The following is a 17,867-nucleotide window of genomic DNA, read 5'->3' on the forward strand; positions in this document are numbered from 1 at the left end:
ACAGAGAGGTCTCCAACGTCCCCAGTTATTTGTGTTTTTTTTTCGTATGAAGTGTTTCAGGATCATCCTGAGAGGTGTTATGTAAATGCAAGTTTGAACTACAATGTCTTTTATCCATCAGAAGAGCAGTAGACAGGGCTGTAGAGGGCGCTGGTGTAGTATCAAGGAACAAATCTTGGTCTCTGAAGAAGAAAAGGCTTTGATTTAGTTTTAGGGGGAAAAAAAGCTTGTGAGAGCATTGAGTGGCGTTTCTCGCTGGTAACTCTGTGCACGTTCAGACCACTAGAGTCTCAGTCCCAACTATACAGCCACTGTGCTGACGATGGAGTTCCATCTCCCTGTACTGGACCTACAGAACTAACCACATATCTCCACACTGACAAAGTAGTCTGGGTGAAGAAAGAAGCAAACCGTTATTTACTGGATCCCAGCGAGGATTTTAATTTTTAAAATCACCACCAAAGCAGGTAATACATAATTTAATTCTTACACATTTGTTTTTTTTTAAAAAGAATGCTAATTGTTGGGCTTTCATCTAGAACTTTGTAAAATGCAACGGTGCACTTAATGATTTCCAGTAATAAATTAGATGTGAATCTTGACCGTTAGTTTCTGACTGTCTTTTTACAATCGGACACGTCTTTACTTCATCGACAGCAGACACATTTTGTAAAATCGCTTCCAAACATTTAATGCTCTCTGCAAGTTTTTAGTCCTCTCACTTTGCTGACCAAATTTATCCTCAGCCTTTTCTAGAGTGTAATCAACTGCTTTAAGAGGTCCCCCTTTCTCCGATAGGGAGTGCGGTGTGGAAAGAGCAGTTCAGTAGGAAAGTGATTCTCTATTGTTGGAAGTCTTTAGGGAAGATTTTGTAGGTTTAAAAAGACATAATATCCAACAATAATCGATGCTCGTATTTACAGAACAATTAGTTATCGTGCTGTTATTTTTCCTCTGAAATGCAGACATGTTTAGAAACATCATAAATATATCTTGTTGTGGACAAGGAACCGAAGTGCTAACAGGGTGTTTGGGCAGAGAATATATTCTGGGGGGTGATGTCTAATACACACATCCTCTTCAATGGGATGTTGGTAGTGATTGCTTCCAGAAAAGATGGCCAACTTTACAAAATTAATTTCAATTTCAGACAAAAAAAGAATGCAACACTTTTCCAACTGCACCCTGCCCATCTCTCATCCTTCACAACTTTGCCGACAGATAAGAGACTTTTCACAATCTTGTCTTTTTGTAAGCAAAAGATAACTTCAATGGGTTTGGTGTGGAATTTGCTGGAGTTGACACAATTTTAGAATGTACTGTACAAAACTCGAACTCAAAGCTTGAATGTCTGAGCACAAATGTGTGGTTCCCACAATGATGGCACTTAGCTACATTGGGGCTGGGAGTTCGAGATAATTGTGACTCTTGTTGGTGCTGTTTTATAAGTTTTGGAAATACTAACAGCAAGATTAACAATTCTATATGAACAGCTATTAATACATATTCATTCAGTAACATATGGACTAATGGCAAGAAAGTTCTGCTGTGTACATTTAACACAAAGAATTTATACATTTATGGTAGGGCCAATTCAATAATATTCTATACACATGATTAATGTTTGCAAACCTAATGTTTCAAAACAGTTTCATTTTGGAATATCTTGTCAAATCATTACAATCGCATTACCAGAATTTCTCTGATAGAACAAGCGACTTAATTTAATTTACCTTCCAAAGCGATAGCTAGCCGAAGACAAAAGAGATTCTGGGACTATGGGGAACTGGGAGTATTTGAGCTGCACTGGCAGGGAGCTAGCAAACACACAATGGGCCAAATAGCCTCTTGTGTACTGTAACCATGCTACCATTCTGTAACCCAGTCTTTGTGAATTGTTATAAAACAAGGAACTGTGAATGTTGAAGATTTGAAACATAAAGAGAAATTGCCAGATAAACTTAGCAGCTTTGGCAGCATCTGTGGAGAAAATGCAGAGTCAGTGTTTCAAATCCATAAGATATAGGGGCTGAATTAGGCCACTTGGTCCATCGAGTCTCATCTGCTCTTCGGTCATGACTGCTATGTCTTTCAACTCCACTCTCATTTCTTCTCTCTGTAACCCTTGATCCAGTCACTAATCAAAAACCTATCTATCTCTATCTTAAAGACACTCATTGACTTGTCTCCATATCCTTCTACAGCAATGAGTTCCATAGAGTCCATTCACCCAGCTTCTGAACTCTTGTTTTTGTCTTTGTGGAGTATCCCCATAGGATGGAAGCAACCTTCAACCTTCCGGAGTCCAAACCAACCTTCCGAAGAGCATCCCACCCAGAACTAGCCCTCTACCCTATCTTTGTAACGTGCATTACCCATGGTTAATCACCCAGCCTACAGATTCCCAGACACTACAGACAATGTAGCATTGCCAAGCCACCTAACCTGTACATCCTTGGATTGTTAGTGGTATGCGTGTAAAGTGGCCATTCCTTCATCAATGGGTCAGCATTGTAAGTATTCCTTTATTGGGCAAAGCAGCTGGTTCAACAGAGCAAAAAGATTCCCAGTTGACAAATAGAGATGGAAAAATATGCAAAAGTATATTGATGCATTGATGTGAAGTAATATCCTAGAAATATATTTTAATCACTTGAACTTGCATTGACAAGGCTTTAGTAACCTAATTATACTGAACTTTGAGAAACAGCTGAATCATTGAATTGTAATTTAAACTTGTAACGTTTATAATATTGCAAATGTTTCCCCAAATTGATGCTCTACTCCCTACAAGATCTGGGACTAACTTTCCTAACCTTCCATAACAGGCACCGTGGTACAGTCATAAGTTCAATTTTTCCAAGAAAAATGTTTTTCATTAAATTGCTTTTAGAACAAAGCAGCTATTAAACGAACAGAATGTGTGCTTTATTTCAGATTAATTGCCAAATAATCTGGCAATGGACAGTTTGTGTATACGCACCACTCTTTATTTGAATCACTGATCTTTCAGAACTCCACACTGCAGGCACATGTTAAAATTATTCGGGTGTATGTAACTTCTGAAGTGACTGATGATTCAAACAAATGTTACAAAAATTGTGTTCTGGGCTGATGACTTGCTTATTGATGCTGTCGATGGAATATGATCAGGGTTGGAATAAGGGCATTAGGAGGAGGGTGTGTGCTAGGATAGAGTCAACAAGACTTTAAAAAAACAAGCACCTCACAGAAATGTGATCAATCTGCTTGGGAAGCTATCCACAGTTCTGATGGAATTTTAATTAGGATTGTTGTGAAGCAGAGGATGAGAAACATCTTGGTGAATTATCGTGTGCGATAACATGTCATTATTATTGCCATGTATTTCAACAATGTGCGAGCACAAGAGGCTGGTTATGTGTTGGGAGTGAATTTGTACAATTCACCAAAGATTACTAGCAAGTGCTTTCTAATCAACGAGGTGGGAGGATATGATTTGGAACTTTATGATGCTTCTGTGTGTATGGCTATGTCCATCTGTAGTCTGTTTCTGTAGTGTGTGCCTGTAAGTGTGTGCATGTCATTGGGTCTCAGTGTGTATCTGAAATGTGAATGTCTCTCTGTGTGTGCCAGTCGTGCATGTTTGCAGTGTGCTTCTGTGCTTATTTATGTGTAAACGTTTGTGTGTGTATTTCTATGTGTGTGCGTGTGGTTTGTGTATGTTCTTGTATGTATAAGTGCATGTGTTTATACACTTGTGTCCCTACGTGCGTGCCAGTGTGTGTCAGTGTATGTCCACAGTTTGTGTCTATGTATGTGTGTGTCTGTGTGTGCGCATGTGTGTCTGTGGGTTGTGTCTATGTGCGTGTCTGTGAGCATGTATGTCTGTGTATGTGGTGCGTGTGTGTCATTATTTTTGTGATACTGAAATACAATTGTGCCAAGTAAACAACAAAATATGTTTGTTTGGTTTCAACCTTTTCCATTTAGTTTGTCAGAAGAGATAGCACAGAAATTTGTAAATATATATCCATAGTTTAATTTTGGTAGCGCAAAGCTTTTTCCTGTTCCTTTCTTAAGATAGGGTTTGGGTCACCTAGCTGACTGTGGTAACGTTTAACCTGCCGAAAGTAATGACATTTTCCAAATGTTAGAAAATAAATCAGTGGGGCAGATTGAACAGTAAAGAGGCAGCGTAGGGCATGTCCTTTCCTTTCAACCTTTTCCTGCCCATTCTTCAATTCAACCTTGCTTTATGTCACACCTTGATGGAAGTGCAAAGTGGTGATGGGAGGCTGAGGGCAAGGGAACATCCTGGACTTCATGTACCCACATGTACCCCATTGAACATTGCAGCTTGAGGATTGAAAACGACAATGAAGAAGAACACGAGGAAGAAGGTGAGTTAAGAGTTAAATCAGGTGTGCAAAGAGAAATTCAGAGAGGGAGAGAAAATTGGAATGTGGGGAAAATGAAAAAGTCAAACAGGAAAATAAGAAAAAAGGGAAAGAAAATTAAAAGTTGACATCTTTAAAACCTTGAAAACAATTTGTGACAGGGAAGAGAATGAGATTTAGCAGGTTGATTGGCACGATATTGAAAGCTATTATGTTGTTTAAAAGACACCTTTGCTGCTGAGTTCCAACCTTAAATTGTGTATGGAAAGTTACTGTGAACAATAATGGGAAGGTTGAACATATGATGCTTGTCTGAAACAAATGGTGAACAGACAGAAGTCAATTGGCATGTTATGGGAATTTGTAAATCACTGCCCTCCTTTCAGTTTCCTGGACCTGGTGGTGGATTCACGGTGAATAAATGTATGCTGTCAAAGTCCCATTCCTTTTGTAGCAAGAGTTGGCTGAAGCGTTTGCATTTCAATGGTCTTTGCCTATTTTTTGGTTCAAACGTTAAACATATTTAGCTGCGAGTTTCCAGTCAGCTAGTCTGGGTTCAGCATTCTTCTTTATGTGGGTAAGCTTCCAGAGGACAATAGGGCTACTCTCTCATTAGAGAGAGAGAGAGAGAGAGAGAGATATGACTGGTGATGGATTAACCATGGGGGTCACCACGCCTTAGGCAAGGGAGAGATTGACAAGGTGGAGGCCTTCACAGTAACTTCAGCCAGTGCACTTACTTGACAAATGCACCGATGGTTAACCCCTTTCCAGAGATGTTATCACCAGGCATAACAATTTCCCTCAGGTTCCTCCTGATGGCTGAAGTTTGATTCAATCAAATCTACTCAGCCAAGAGCTGACAGGGCTTTCCATGCAACTACTGGCAACTCCATGCCCTAGTGTAACAAACGCCAGGAATGCCACATTAACATCCTGAGACATTAACATGCAACCTTTCCAATTCTGTCCGCTCCATGTCGGGACTTGTTTGGATTCTTGGCCGTAAATGGAGTTAGGAGGAGAAGCAAAGGAAATTTTTATCCATTCAGCAGGGAGCAGGAAGGAATTAACAAGACAACAAAAATAATGGGGACAGCTGGATCTCTGCAGTGTAGCTTTGCTAATAACAAGACAAGGCTAAAGAGTGTGGGTGTAACTATAAACAGCACTTGTTACTGCACACTGTGAAAATTTCAGTCGTCTTTCTGGTAAGTGGTAAGGGGCTGTATTCTATAGGTGCATGGAATCTACTAATGCCCCATTGTGCTTAAGCAACTGAATACATATCAGCATTTTGGTAGCTTCAGTACAGTTCCCATTGTCATAGACAGAATTTTAAACTATTTAGCTATCAGATTTCTATCACACCCTGAGTGTCTTGCCACATAACAATAAATTAAATTATAAAGTAAAATGATTGGGAATGATTACAAAGCTATAATTTACTTGAATTCATCTGCTCACTATCATCAGCTGAACTGAATTACTCCACTGTAGCTCACTACTGGTCACTTATTCCATAATGTACAGATACTACACAGCTCCTTTGTCAGGTGAAGTCTTCATGTGATGAAAGAGCGGCGCTTGGAAAGCTTGTGATTTCAAAGAAACCTGTTGGACGATAACCTGGTGTCGTGTGACTTCTGACTGTCCAGCCCAGTCAAACACCAGCATCTCCACATCTTTTAAAATGTAGAGAGAGCCTCTGTTCAGAGCGACCTGTAAAGTCTTTGACACAAACAACAGTGAATAGTGTGCCAAGTTTGTGCAACACTTACGGTTTTATATCAGGTCCTCGACACTCTCAGTGCTTTGCCTTTATGTTGTGCTAAACTCTTCCTCTGGTGTGGCGCTAGTGTGGACTGAGGTATAATGTGGCAGCTAATAGTGCTTCATGTCATGTGTGTGAAAAGGTGCAGCAATTTAAAGTGAGGGGCAGCTGCAACAAATAGTTACCCAGCCCTCTACCAGTTCCAAATGCCTTGCCTTTCTCTTCCCAGGTAACCCTTTAGCCATTTACTGCACAAAAGCATTTGAAACTGAAGATTGCAGCCTCAAATCTAGCCAAAAACATTAGTAGATGCCTACTGCAGCAAAAGACGACCCAGTAAAATTATGAACAGCACTATTGCTTCTTCTCTGAATCAATAACATTTTGGAGATTCATAATGAAGTGGTCCCAAACACAGGGAAATGGGGCTAGTTTAATTGTGAAAACTGGGCTGCATGGGGAAGTTGGGCTGAAGGGCCTGTTTCCATGCTGTAGACCTCTATGCCTGTACAGGTTCAGGAAACAACGGGAGGAGAAGTTTTCTTTTCTGCATTATTTTTAAGCAGCAGATCAACTTTTGCCTGGTTGTCCAGGAACCAAATGTCCACCCTACCTCAGTGACTCACAGTGTTGGTAGATTTACCAGTCACTTGACAGATGAGTATTCAGCAAGGAAACTGGTTGTTCATTATCTACACGTTGTCATTTCAAATGTGACACTAAACCAACTCTCCATCTGCAGATCTGATTGCAGCTATTCCACATGAAGTCTTCGGTTAATAGGTGGAGACGCTGGCTGCGCTGCTGGTCTTTGACAGAAGTGGCTGTTCTCCTGAAATGTTGAGATTGCTTGTGGACAGAGCCTTTTCCATTCTGATGTGTCCAGGGTTGTATTTCCCCTGCTATAATGGGGTTGAATTCACAGGATCTGAGATCGGCTGTTAGATTGTACTTGATTGGGACATTCTGTGATTGTCCATGCTCGGTTTCCATGCTCGGTGGACTCTGGAATATCATAGGTAGGTGAGAATCCTACATGTGAACCACATGGACAACCCAATGAAGTTGAGAGCTGATAAGCAAGCACTTAAATCTGAGATAGGTAAAGCCTTGTTCAGCAAAGATATTAAGGGATATAGGTGAAAGGCAAGTACATGGGGTTGCCCATGATCTTTTTGAATGATGGACGGGCTGAATGGCCTGCTCCTGATCCCATGTTACTGTGTCCCTAAGTAGGTGGGGAATTATATTGTAAAAGACGATTAGTGCTTGAAACGGTTAACTGAGGTTATGAGATAAGCTCCACCAATCATTAGAGAAAGGACTGTTTTGTCTTTCAGTTGTGTAACCAGACTGTTTGATGGCAGGAGTATAAATGTACTCTTAGGTCTAGCCTGATGTCTTGCACAATGTCATTGGGTCACAGTGCGGGATCTCCCTCCTTAGGGGCATTGTGGGTCTACCTACAGCACATGGACTGTAGTGATTCAAGAAGGCAGCTCACCATCACCTTCTCAAGGGCAATTAGGGACGTGCAATGAGTGTTGGCCCAGCCAGTGACACCCACATTCTGTGAGTGAATTAAAAACAAGTTTATCACAGCTACCACAAAGTGGTGTGAGAACAACTGCCTTTTATCTTTATTCTGAGGCAAGCTCCATGCTCTCTCCAAATAACCTGCCAAACGCCGAGTTTGCGATGGGTAATTTTCACCGTGGGATGTATTAAAATTGAGCTTCCTGATGGCCCAGTTGGATTTCTGGGAAGGTGCTAACAATAGCAGCTCTGAGCAGTAGGGGGCATGACCCCTGGTCTGTGTTGGGCTTTAAGCTTGGACAGCAAAGGAAAAAGACGTGCATTTATATCGCACTTTTCATAACCACTGGATGTCTCAAATCACTTTGCAGCCAATTAATTACTGTTGAGGTGCAGTCACTTGTTCTAGTGCAAGAAAGCTGACAGCGAAATTTTGCAAAGTGAACTCTGACAACCAACATAGAGTCATAGAGTCATACAGCACAGAAACTGATTGTCCAACCAGTCCGTGCTGACCATAATCCCAAACTAAACTTGTCCCATTGCCATGCACTTGGCCCAAAGACTTGGTCCAAGTCTTTCCTATTCATGTACTTATCTAACTGTTGTAATTATACCTGTATCCATCACTTTCTCTGGGCGTTCGTTCCACACACAAATCACTCGCTGCGAAACCTTTTTTAAGTCTTTCACCTCTCACCTTAAATATATTGTCCCTAGTGTTGAAATCCCCAACCCTAGGGGAAAGACACCTATCATTCCCCTTATCTATACCCCACATGATTTTATAAACCTCAACCTCCTACACTCAAGTGTACAAAGTCCCAGCCTATCCAGCCTCTCCTTATAACTCAAACCCTCCATTCCCAACAATATCCTCACAAATCTTCTCTGAATCCTCTCCAATTTAATCATATCCATCTTATCACAGGGCGACCAGAACTGCTCCATAGTACTCCTCACCAATGTCCTGTACAAACTCGACATAGCATTACAACCCCTGTGTTCAAAAGTCTGATCAATAAAGATGATAATGGGCAGATAACCTCTTTTTTAATGTGATACTTTTTGAGGGATTGTAATAGACTTGGGATGATACCACCATCACCTTCAAATTAGTGCCACGTGATTTGTTTGCCTGCATCTTAGAGGGTGGAGAGGGACTTTGGTTTAATTGCCATCTGAAAGTTGGTTTCAGTGTCTCTAAACTAGAAAAGGGAAACCTGGCCAAACTCCTCACTTTGCAAGTTAAAGATTGAGGACGGATAGAAGTGTAAGTTGAGAGCAGAGTACATGCATAAAGAAATAACAAAGGGGATGTCTGATGATCAAATTTTAGCCAAAATGCAAGATTATGTATTGTCAGATCATTTTATTTCAGAAAGAAGGAGGTGGGGGGGGTGGGGGGGTGGAGAAATGTGATTTAGTTGCATAAAATTGAGGGCTGACCTGGGTAGAGTGGATAGGAAGGACTCATTTCTATAGCAGAAAAGTCAATAGCCCCAGACTTATAACAAAAGGCAGGGTGCTTTTGTGGGGCTGGAGATTTTATTTTCAGGCAGTGGATGGTGAGGATCTGAAGCTTCCTTCCTGAAAGGATGTCAGAGACAGAAATACTCATCACAGTCAAACAACAATTGGATATGTACTTAAAGTGCTTTTAGATTTTTTAGATTACATTACAGTGTGGAAACAGGCCCTTCGGCCCAACAAGTTCACACCGACCCGCCGAAGCGCAACCCACCCATACCCCTACATTTACCCCTTACCTAACACTGCGGGCAATGTAGCATGGCCAATTCACCTGACCTGCACATCTTTGGACTGGGGGAGGAAACCGGAGCACCCGGAGGAAACCCACGCAGACACGGGGAGAATATGCAAACTCCACACAGTCAGTCGCCTGAGGCGGGAATTGAACCCGGGTCTCCGGCGCTGTGAGGCAGCAGTGCTAACCACTGTGCCACTGTGCCGCCCTAAGGCTTGGAAAGTGGAATTTGTCTCACACGCACATGCACACACACACATGCACACACACGTGCGCACACACCCGCATGCACGCACACACACAAGCACGCATGCGCATGCATACACACACGCACGCACACACACGTGCACACACACAGACACACGCACACACACAGACAGACACACGCACATGCACGCACACACACACACACACACACGCACACACACATGCACAATTTTGTCGGGGAAGGATCAGGACATGAAAATGTTTGAGGACCCTGGGTCTATACTCGATGGACTTGAGAAGGATGAGAATGGATGTGACTGAAATGTACAGAATATTGAATGGATGTAGGTTTGTTCGCCGAGCTGGAAGGTTCATTTCCAGATGTTTCATCACCCTACTAGGTAATATCTTCAGTGGGTCTCCAGGAATAGAAAGCAGGAATCACATACAGTGCTTCGCCTGGAGGCCCACTGAAAATGTTACCTAGTAGGGTGAGGAAATGTCAGGAAATGAGCCTTCCAGCTCAGCGAGCAAACCTACATCCAGAACCTCAACCTGAGCTCCAAATCTTCTCAAAACTCACTAAGAATACTGGACAGAGTGAATGTTGGGAAGATGCTTCCATTGGCAGGAGAGACAAGGATCTGAGGGCATAGCTCTTGTATAGTAAGGGAAAGACTCTTTAGGATGGAGATAAGGAGAAACCAGAGATTTGTGAATCTGTGGAATTCATTGCTTTTAGAAGACTGTGGAGGCCAGGTCATTGAGATAGATAAGTACTTGATTACCAAGGGGATCAAAGGTTACAGGGAGGAAGATGGGTTGAAAAACCTATTGGCCACGAACGAATGGCTGAGCAGACTCGATGGGTTGAATGGTCTAGTTTCTGCTCCTATGTCTTATGGTCTTGTAAAAACCTGCAGAGAAAGTACAAAGAAATGTAGCATCTGTTGAGGCTGAATCCTTCATGCCTATTCAGAATATTTTCAAGGTGGGTAGTTGCTATTCTGTTGGTGAAGAACGTCATTGGAGCTAATGTTTACTTAATCTTGGATATATTTGCAGAGTATAACATTATAAGCATGCGCCTTCTAATGCAACTATACCATGGGCTGTATAATTGTCACTTTATACATATTTTCAATGAATCTGCTCAAACATCCTGCTGACACATCCTGCAATGACATCCAGCTGCAGCTGGTGGGACTTAAACCTGAACCTTCTCGTCCAAAGAAAGGGACAATACCACTACTGTGCCTCTTTATGTTCTTTTCTGATCCTGATTTCTACTGCTCCCGCTTCAGGTGTAAACCTTGCTCTGTATTCTTGAGCAGCCTGGACATTGGACTGGAGCCAGTCTTGGTTAACGGTTACCCCATGTTGAGCTTCTCATCATGGGCAGGTGGCAGAATGATGAGGGGGTCACCTTGCCCATCAGCTGGAGGATTAGGTACCCAAGGGCTGCCAGCCTGAAACCCAGCAGCAGCAGCAATGACTGAGTGTGGCTGAGGGGGAGCTGAGCACTGACTGTGGATAGGTGGCTCATGGATTTGGCACGCCCTCACCCTCTGGGCCAGCCCTCCTGCTTTTGTTGGGACTATCAAAATTCTTCACCAACCTACAACCAGCTTAAGTGTTTCTTTTTAATAATTATTTATTAATCAAACTGTTAAGATACACCTCTGAGGGCAGGTGAGACTTGAACCTGTAACTTCTGGGCCAGAGGTAAGGACACTATCACTGTGCAACAGGAACCCTTATTGTTGCTTTGTGTAGATGTTTTCTGATCAACCTGCTCAGAGATGTTGTGACTCACCTCTGGGGGAGGTGGGATTTAACCTCTGCCTCCTGGCTTAGAGATGGGGACACCAGCAAGGAACCCTTAATATAAATTCGATTCCCTTTGGCCCAACCAGTCCACATCAACCCTCCCAAGAGTAACCCACCGAGACCCCTCTGACTACTGCACCAAACATTATGGGCAATTTACCATAGCCAATTCTCCTGGCCTGTACATCTTTGGACTGTGGGAGGAAATTGGAGCACCCGGAGGAAGCCCACACAGACACAGGGAGAATGTGCAAACTCCACACAGGCAGTCGCCCGAGGCTGGAATTGAACCTGGGACCCTGGTGCTATGAGGCAGCAACGCTAACCACTGAGCCACCATGCTGCCCCAGATGTGCAGGTGGAGCTCCAATCAATGTCCTCTATTTGCATACAATTAAACACAATCAATGTACACTGAGCTGCTTTATTAGGTAATGTTGTAGAAAAGGGTATTAGACTAGATAGGTGGTTGTATTTCTTCAGTACAGTCTCGATGGGCTGAAGAGCCATTCTCTGTACTGCAGATCTCTCTGACTCTGAATCTCTGATGCTAAAAGGAACTGTATTAGTTAAAAGAATGGAGAAGGAAACTGCCAATGGCATAACTTTTGTTGTGATCCTTTTTTGCTGAGTGAATAAACATTTTAAAAGTTAGATCAGTGAATCAATCACCTCTTAGAGATGTCTGGGCCCTCATTAGAGAAAGGAATGCACTTGAATTGGATTTATTGAGCCTAGCAATTTTTGTTTTTCTAGATTAGATTCCCTACAGTATGGAAACAGGCCCTTTGGCCCAACAAGTCCACACCAATCCTCCAAAGAGTAGCCCACCCAGACCCATTCCCTGACCCCCTGACTAACGCACCTAACATTATGGGCGATTTATCATGGCCAGTACATCTTTGGACTGTGGGAGGAAACCGGAGCACCCAGAGGAAACCCACGCAGACACTGGGAGAATATGCAAACTCCACACAGACAGTGACCCAATGCGGGAATTGAACCCAGCTCCCTGGTGCTGTGAGGCAGCAGTGCTAACCACTGAACCATCATGCTGCCCGTTCTGTGTCTAGTTATTTGAAAAACATTCTTTAAGTTTTTATCCTTTTCCCTCAAAGGAAATTGCAGTTTATCCCAATGTTTTCCTTGACCTGAAACCCTGCTTTTTTTCTCCCCAAATGATTGAGGATTTTGACAGCTTCAATGTTCGACTGGGGGAACGGGTGTGGGGGGAGGGGGGGAAGGGGCGGGGGGGATGGTTTGTGGGGGTGGGGGTGGAGAAGGAGTGGTGCAGAACAAAGTGCTGGCGTGTAATCAGGTCTCTCTGTTGATGGCTATTCCAGCCTTGAAATTTCAGTTGTCTCCTGTGAGGACGTTTGAAGGATTTACAACCATTAATATCTGGACTATCTCCTGTGAACATCCTGAATATCCATCCTCTTGACAGGTCCACCTCTACAGTTCTGTACATCAATCAGGGGAAGTCTCCAAATATAAGATCAGACGCCAGAAACCTGACCTTAGCACCACAGGGTGGCAAGAAGAACACTGATCTGTTGTTGTTGAGGTCTGAATAATGGTCCAAATTATTAACTGGCTCAGCAGAGGGACCATCATTAAAAAAAATGTTGAATGGTGATTAACTGCTTGAACTTCCCATGCGGGTGTTATCTGAGATCGTTTAAATGATTTGGATTGTGAAGAGCACGATTGTAAACAGCACCAAGATAATCAGCACTGGGATCATGATTAATTACCGCATCTCCCATTGTTTAGGTGATCCGATCAAACACAGTCGTGACACAATTTGAAATGCAATTGCTGATGGTAGTCCTTTTGTAATCATGATCCATCATGGCAGAATTTGACACTTTGTTGTCAGTGTTCAACATCTTAGGATTTGAATGTCGATGATTAATCATAATTACTTCTTAATTTATGTTGCGTTGGGTCCAATCTTGTTGAGCCTGAGGGTTAGCAGTCGGGACAGAGGTGGTGATCGACAGAAGGTTATTAATCCAGATTTTAACACCAGCTCAATGGATGTGGTCTCGTTCAGTTTGATCCAAACTGAACATAAATCAGTGGTTTCTTGCCATTAATGTGATAGATTTAATTATGTTACATGTAGCTCTGAATGCCCACAGCCAATGAACACATCACGTGAAGTTTTAAGCCTGTCATCTTTAGCAGCATCTGGACCTGACGTGCAAAGCATTGAATGTTCAATGCCAGGACCTATTGTGACATCACAACCTTTCCTCCCACCCACCCGTATTGATTAGTGAGTGCCCTGTCTAAACATTTGTTTGAGGAGATGTTGGGTGTGTGAGTGTGTGTGTGTGTGTCTGTGTGTGTGTGTGCGCGCACACACGTGCGCATGTGAGAGAATGAGAAACTTCAATGATGAGGATAGATTGAAGAAGTTGGGACTGTTCTTCCTGGAGAGAAGAAGGCTGAGAGGAAACTTGATAGAGGTTTCCAAAATTAGGAGCGGGGTGGATAGAGTAGATAGAACAGGAAGGCATAGGTTTCAGGTAATGGGCAAAAAAGCAAGGGGTACATGAGGAAATAATTTGTACACATGGTGGGGAATTTGGATGGGGAACACATTGCTTGGGAATGCAATGGATGGAGGATCAGTTGAGGCATTCAAGTGGCATTGGATAATTATTTCAATAGGAATGGTGTACAGGGATATGGGTAAGAGATGAATCTACAGGTTCTTCCCCAAGCCACACATCATCCTGACCTGAAACTGTACATGATACCTCAGGGTCACCGGGTCAAACTCCTGGAACTCTGCCCCTCATTTTTGTGTGTACCTACACCCCAAGGACTACAGTAATTCAAGAAGGTAGCTCACCACCACCTTCTCATCAATCCTTCAAAATAGAAGCAGAATAGTCCATTCAGCCCCTCAAGCCTGCTCTGTTGTTCAATACTGATCTATTACCCAATATTGCATTCACATATAATCCCCAACAGCCTTAGATTCTTGATAGGCAAGGTGATCAATCTCAATCTGCTTTATAAATTATTCAATGAAAATGCATGCACTGCCTTCTGAGACAGGACCTTCAAAATCACGCAACTCATTGCAAAAATAAAATCTGTGTCCTAAAAGGGTGACCCCTAATTTTAAAACAGTGCTGGACTCCCCCACAAGAGGAAACATACTTTGCACATCCACCTTGTCAAGACCATCAAGGATCTTATACACTTCAATCAACTCACTTCTCACCCTTCCCAACTCCAGTGGAAATCAGCCCAGTCTGGTCAACCTTTCCCCACTCATTCCAGCTCTCAACCTAATAAACCACCTCTGAATGACTTCCAATGTATTAATATCCTTCCTTAAATAAATAGTGGGCGGCACGGTAGCACAGTCGTTAGCACTGCTGCTTCACAGCGCCAGAGACCCGGGTTCAATTCCCGCCTTAGGCGACCCTCTGTGTGGAGTTTGCACATTCTCCCCGTGTCTGTGTGGGTTTCCTCCGGGTGCTCCGGTTTCCTCCCACAATCCAAAAAAATGTGCAGGGGTCAGGTGAATTGGCCATGCTAAATTGCCCGTAGTGTTAGGTGAAGGGGTAAATGTAGGAGAATGGGTCTGGGTGGGTTACGCTTCGGCGGGTTGGTGTGGACTTGTTGGGTCGAAGGGCCTGTTTCCACACTGTAAGTAATCTAAAAAAAAACTGTACACAGTGTTTGAGATGTGGTCTCACCAATTCCTGTTTAACTGAAGCATAATATCCTTAGATTTATTTTCAATTCCTCTTGAAATAAAGGATAGTATCTCTTTAACCTTCATGGTTATTTGCTGGCTGTGCATACTAATCGTTTGTTACTCATGAACTAAAGCCCTGTACTTTTGGAATTATGTGATTATTCTCTGTGTAGGTTACTTTATTCTTTCTGAATGAATTCACATTTCCCGCACTATGTTCCATCTGCCAGGTTTCTGCTCACTCACTCAAGCTGTCTATGATCATCTTCAACCTCCTTACCTCCTTTTCACACACACCTGTCGAGCTACCTTTGTGTCGGGTTTAGTGATCATTCCTCTCTCCCCTCATCAATATCATCTGTAAAAAGCTGAAGCTCACATATTGACCCCTGCCAGACTTTACTCATCAGATCCTGTCAAGCAGACAAAGGCCCGTTTATGCACACACACACACACTGTTTTCTGTCAGATGGATAATCTTCAATCCAAGGTAATATGTTACCTCATAAACCCTGAGATCCTACTTTACTCAATAACACGTCATGTGACATCTTGTCAAACACCTTCTGAAAATCCAAGTATAGTGTGTCTACAGGTTTCCCTTTATCGGCAGCGCATGCACTCCTTCAAAGAACTCTAACAAATTGGTGAAATATGATTTCCCTTTCACAAAGGAAGGTGAGTCTTTGCAATAACACTCAGTTTTTTCTAAGGGACTGGCTGCAAGCTCCTTGATGAATGACTTTGATACCATCCCCAGCACAGAAATTAGGCTAACTGGCTTCGGCTATCTCATTTTCTGCCCCCTCTCTCAAGGGTAATTAGAAATTGCTCATTGACTTGCCTGGCTCTTGTCTCATGAAAGAATCAAAAAAAAAGATTTTGGGGTAAGTAGATTATGATTAAAATTGCCCCATGGATAGTGAATGTTATAAACAGGTTAGCGCTGCCAGAACAGATTCAGATCCAAATGCTGAGAGAGAAAAATGGGCAAGGGATTAATTGAGACAAAAATGAGAAGAAGGACAGTGATCAAATTTTGTGCCTGAAATAACCAAGAACTCTAAAGTGCATCAATTGAATAATTAACACAAGAAAATTATAAATTAAATTAGGAAAGCAATTTATTGCAAAATCTGATGAGTGTTTAATTCTGTCATGCGTTAATTGATGAGTCACCGCAATTTTATGCAAGTAATAACCAACTGAAATAATGTAATCTGAACTGTAAAATTAAAGACATCAGTCATTGCAGTGCAACGATGGAAGGGCAGATGAAGGCACTACTTTAGCTCTAAATTTTTAATTATTTTTTTAGAAAAATGAAAAGGACTTCAGTTTATTATTGTGCTATTAACCTCCCATTAGGAAATGGCAGAGCTTGATTGATTTGTCAGTTTGGGTACATCTGAAGTGTTCCTGCTGTCTGCTTGATCGTTTTGATTGCAACAATCATCAGATCTTTGTATCAGCTTGACCTCTTTTTATATTTTTAACTATGTTTTCACTTTAGGAGGGACACCAGATTAACTGACTGCTCAGCCCTAAGCAGGGTGGGATAGGGGAAGGTGAAAAAAACATGTAGACAGAAAGTAGCAGCTGAAAGTGTTGGACTCTTTATTTAAGGAGGGACATATTTGTAGTGAAAACAGTTCAGAGAAGGTGCACTGGGCTGATTTTTCAGATGAAAAGGCTTTGCTTTATGATGGAAGATTGAGCACTGGAACTCTAAGGACTAATGAATGGCGGGTTTTCTGTATCAGACAGAGATTAGGAGGCATTTCTTCCCTCAGAGGATCATTGATCTTTGGAGTTCAGGACCTTGGAGAGCAGTGGAAGCTGCAGGGATCGTTGAACAAGTTCAAGCCTGATTTGTTAGAGAGACCTGTGATTGAAGAGGATTGAGGGTTATGAAGAAAGTGGAGTTAAGGCCACTGTTTTATCCACCATGGCCCAATTCGATGGTGGAGCTTGATTGAAATTATATTAGCATTTTTTAAATAACCCATATCTAATGGACTGCCAATCAAAAATGTTTTGTAAACCATATCATAGGCTCCCTACAGTGAGGAAGCAAACCATTTAGCCCAACAAGGCCACACTGACTCTCCGAAGAGCATCCAGCTCAGACCCATCCCTATAACCCTGCATTTCCCATGGCTAATCCATATAACCTCCACATTTTTAGACTTTGGGAAGGAACTGGAGCAACCAGAGGAAACCCACACAGATACAGGGAGAACATGCAAACTCCGCACAACTAGTTGCCCAAGGGTGAAATCAAACTCAGATGTCAGTGAGGTAGCAGTGCTAACCACGGAGCCATCCAGCCTTCAGGAGTGCTTACGTTTACTGCATTAAATCAAGATTCCCCCTTGGAACAGCAGAAGTGGAGTCTGTTTAAACTCAGCTCCAAGTTCACATGGCCTTTGAAGGTCAGGTTTCCTTCCTGCATGAATCATGCTCCCTCTCCTCTATCCCTGCTGGCATCAATCAGATTGTTTCAAAAAATTGGGACACAGCATCTGCATCCAGGTCCTACCAATATTTTTAAAACTTTGCAAAGTTTTCCGAACTCCATGAAATTCTGGCCTTTACTATTTCTGTCCATTGAGGGACCAAATGGTCTACTGCTGTTCCTGGTTT

At 42.5% G+C, this 17,867-nt stretch overlaps 1 protein-coding gene across 1 annotated transcript in view; it reads left to right on the forward strand.

Annotated features, from left to right (window-relative positions):
• The first annotated feature begins 202 nt into the window (after window positions 1–202).
• The window catches only part of LOC122564537 (copine-4), a 359,527-nt gene continuing 341,862 nt past the window's right edge, over window positions 203–17,867 (forward strand). Inside the window, exon 1 of the mRNA XM_043719590.1 lies at window positions 203–467. The gene's annotated coding sequence lies outside the window, so the exon portion shown is untranslated. The remainder of the gene's footprint in view (window positions 468–17,867) is intronic.

The sequence above is a fragment of the Chiloscyllium plagiosum genome, chromosome 29, assembly GCF_004010195.1.
Source record: "Chiloscyllium plagiosum isolate BGI_BamShark_2017 chromosome 29, ASM401019v2, whole genome shotgun sequence".
Taxonomy (NCBI): domain Eukaryota; kingdom Metazoa; phylum Chordata; class Chondrichthyes; order Orectolobiformes; family Hemiscylliidae; genus Chiloscyllium; species Chiloscyllium plagiosum.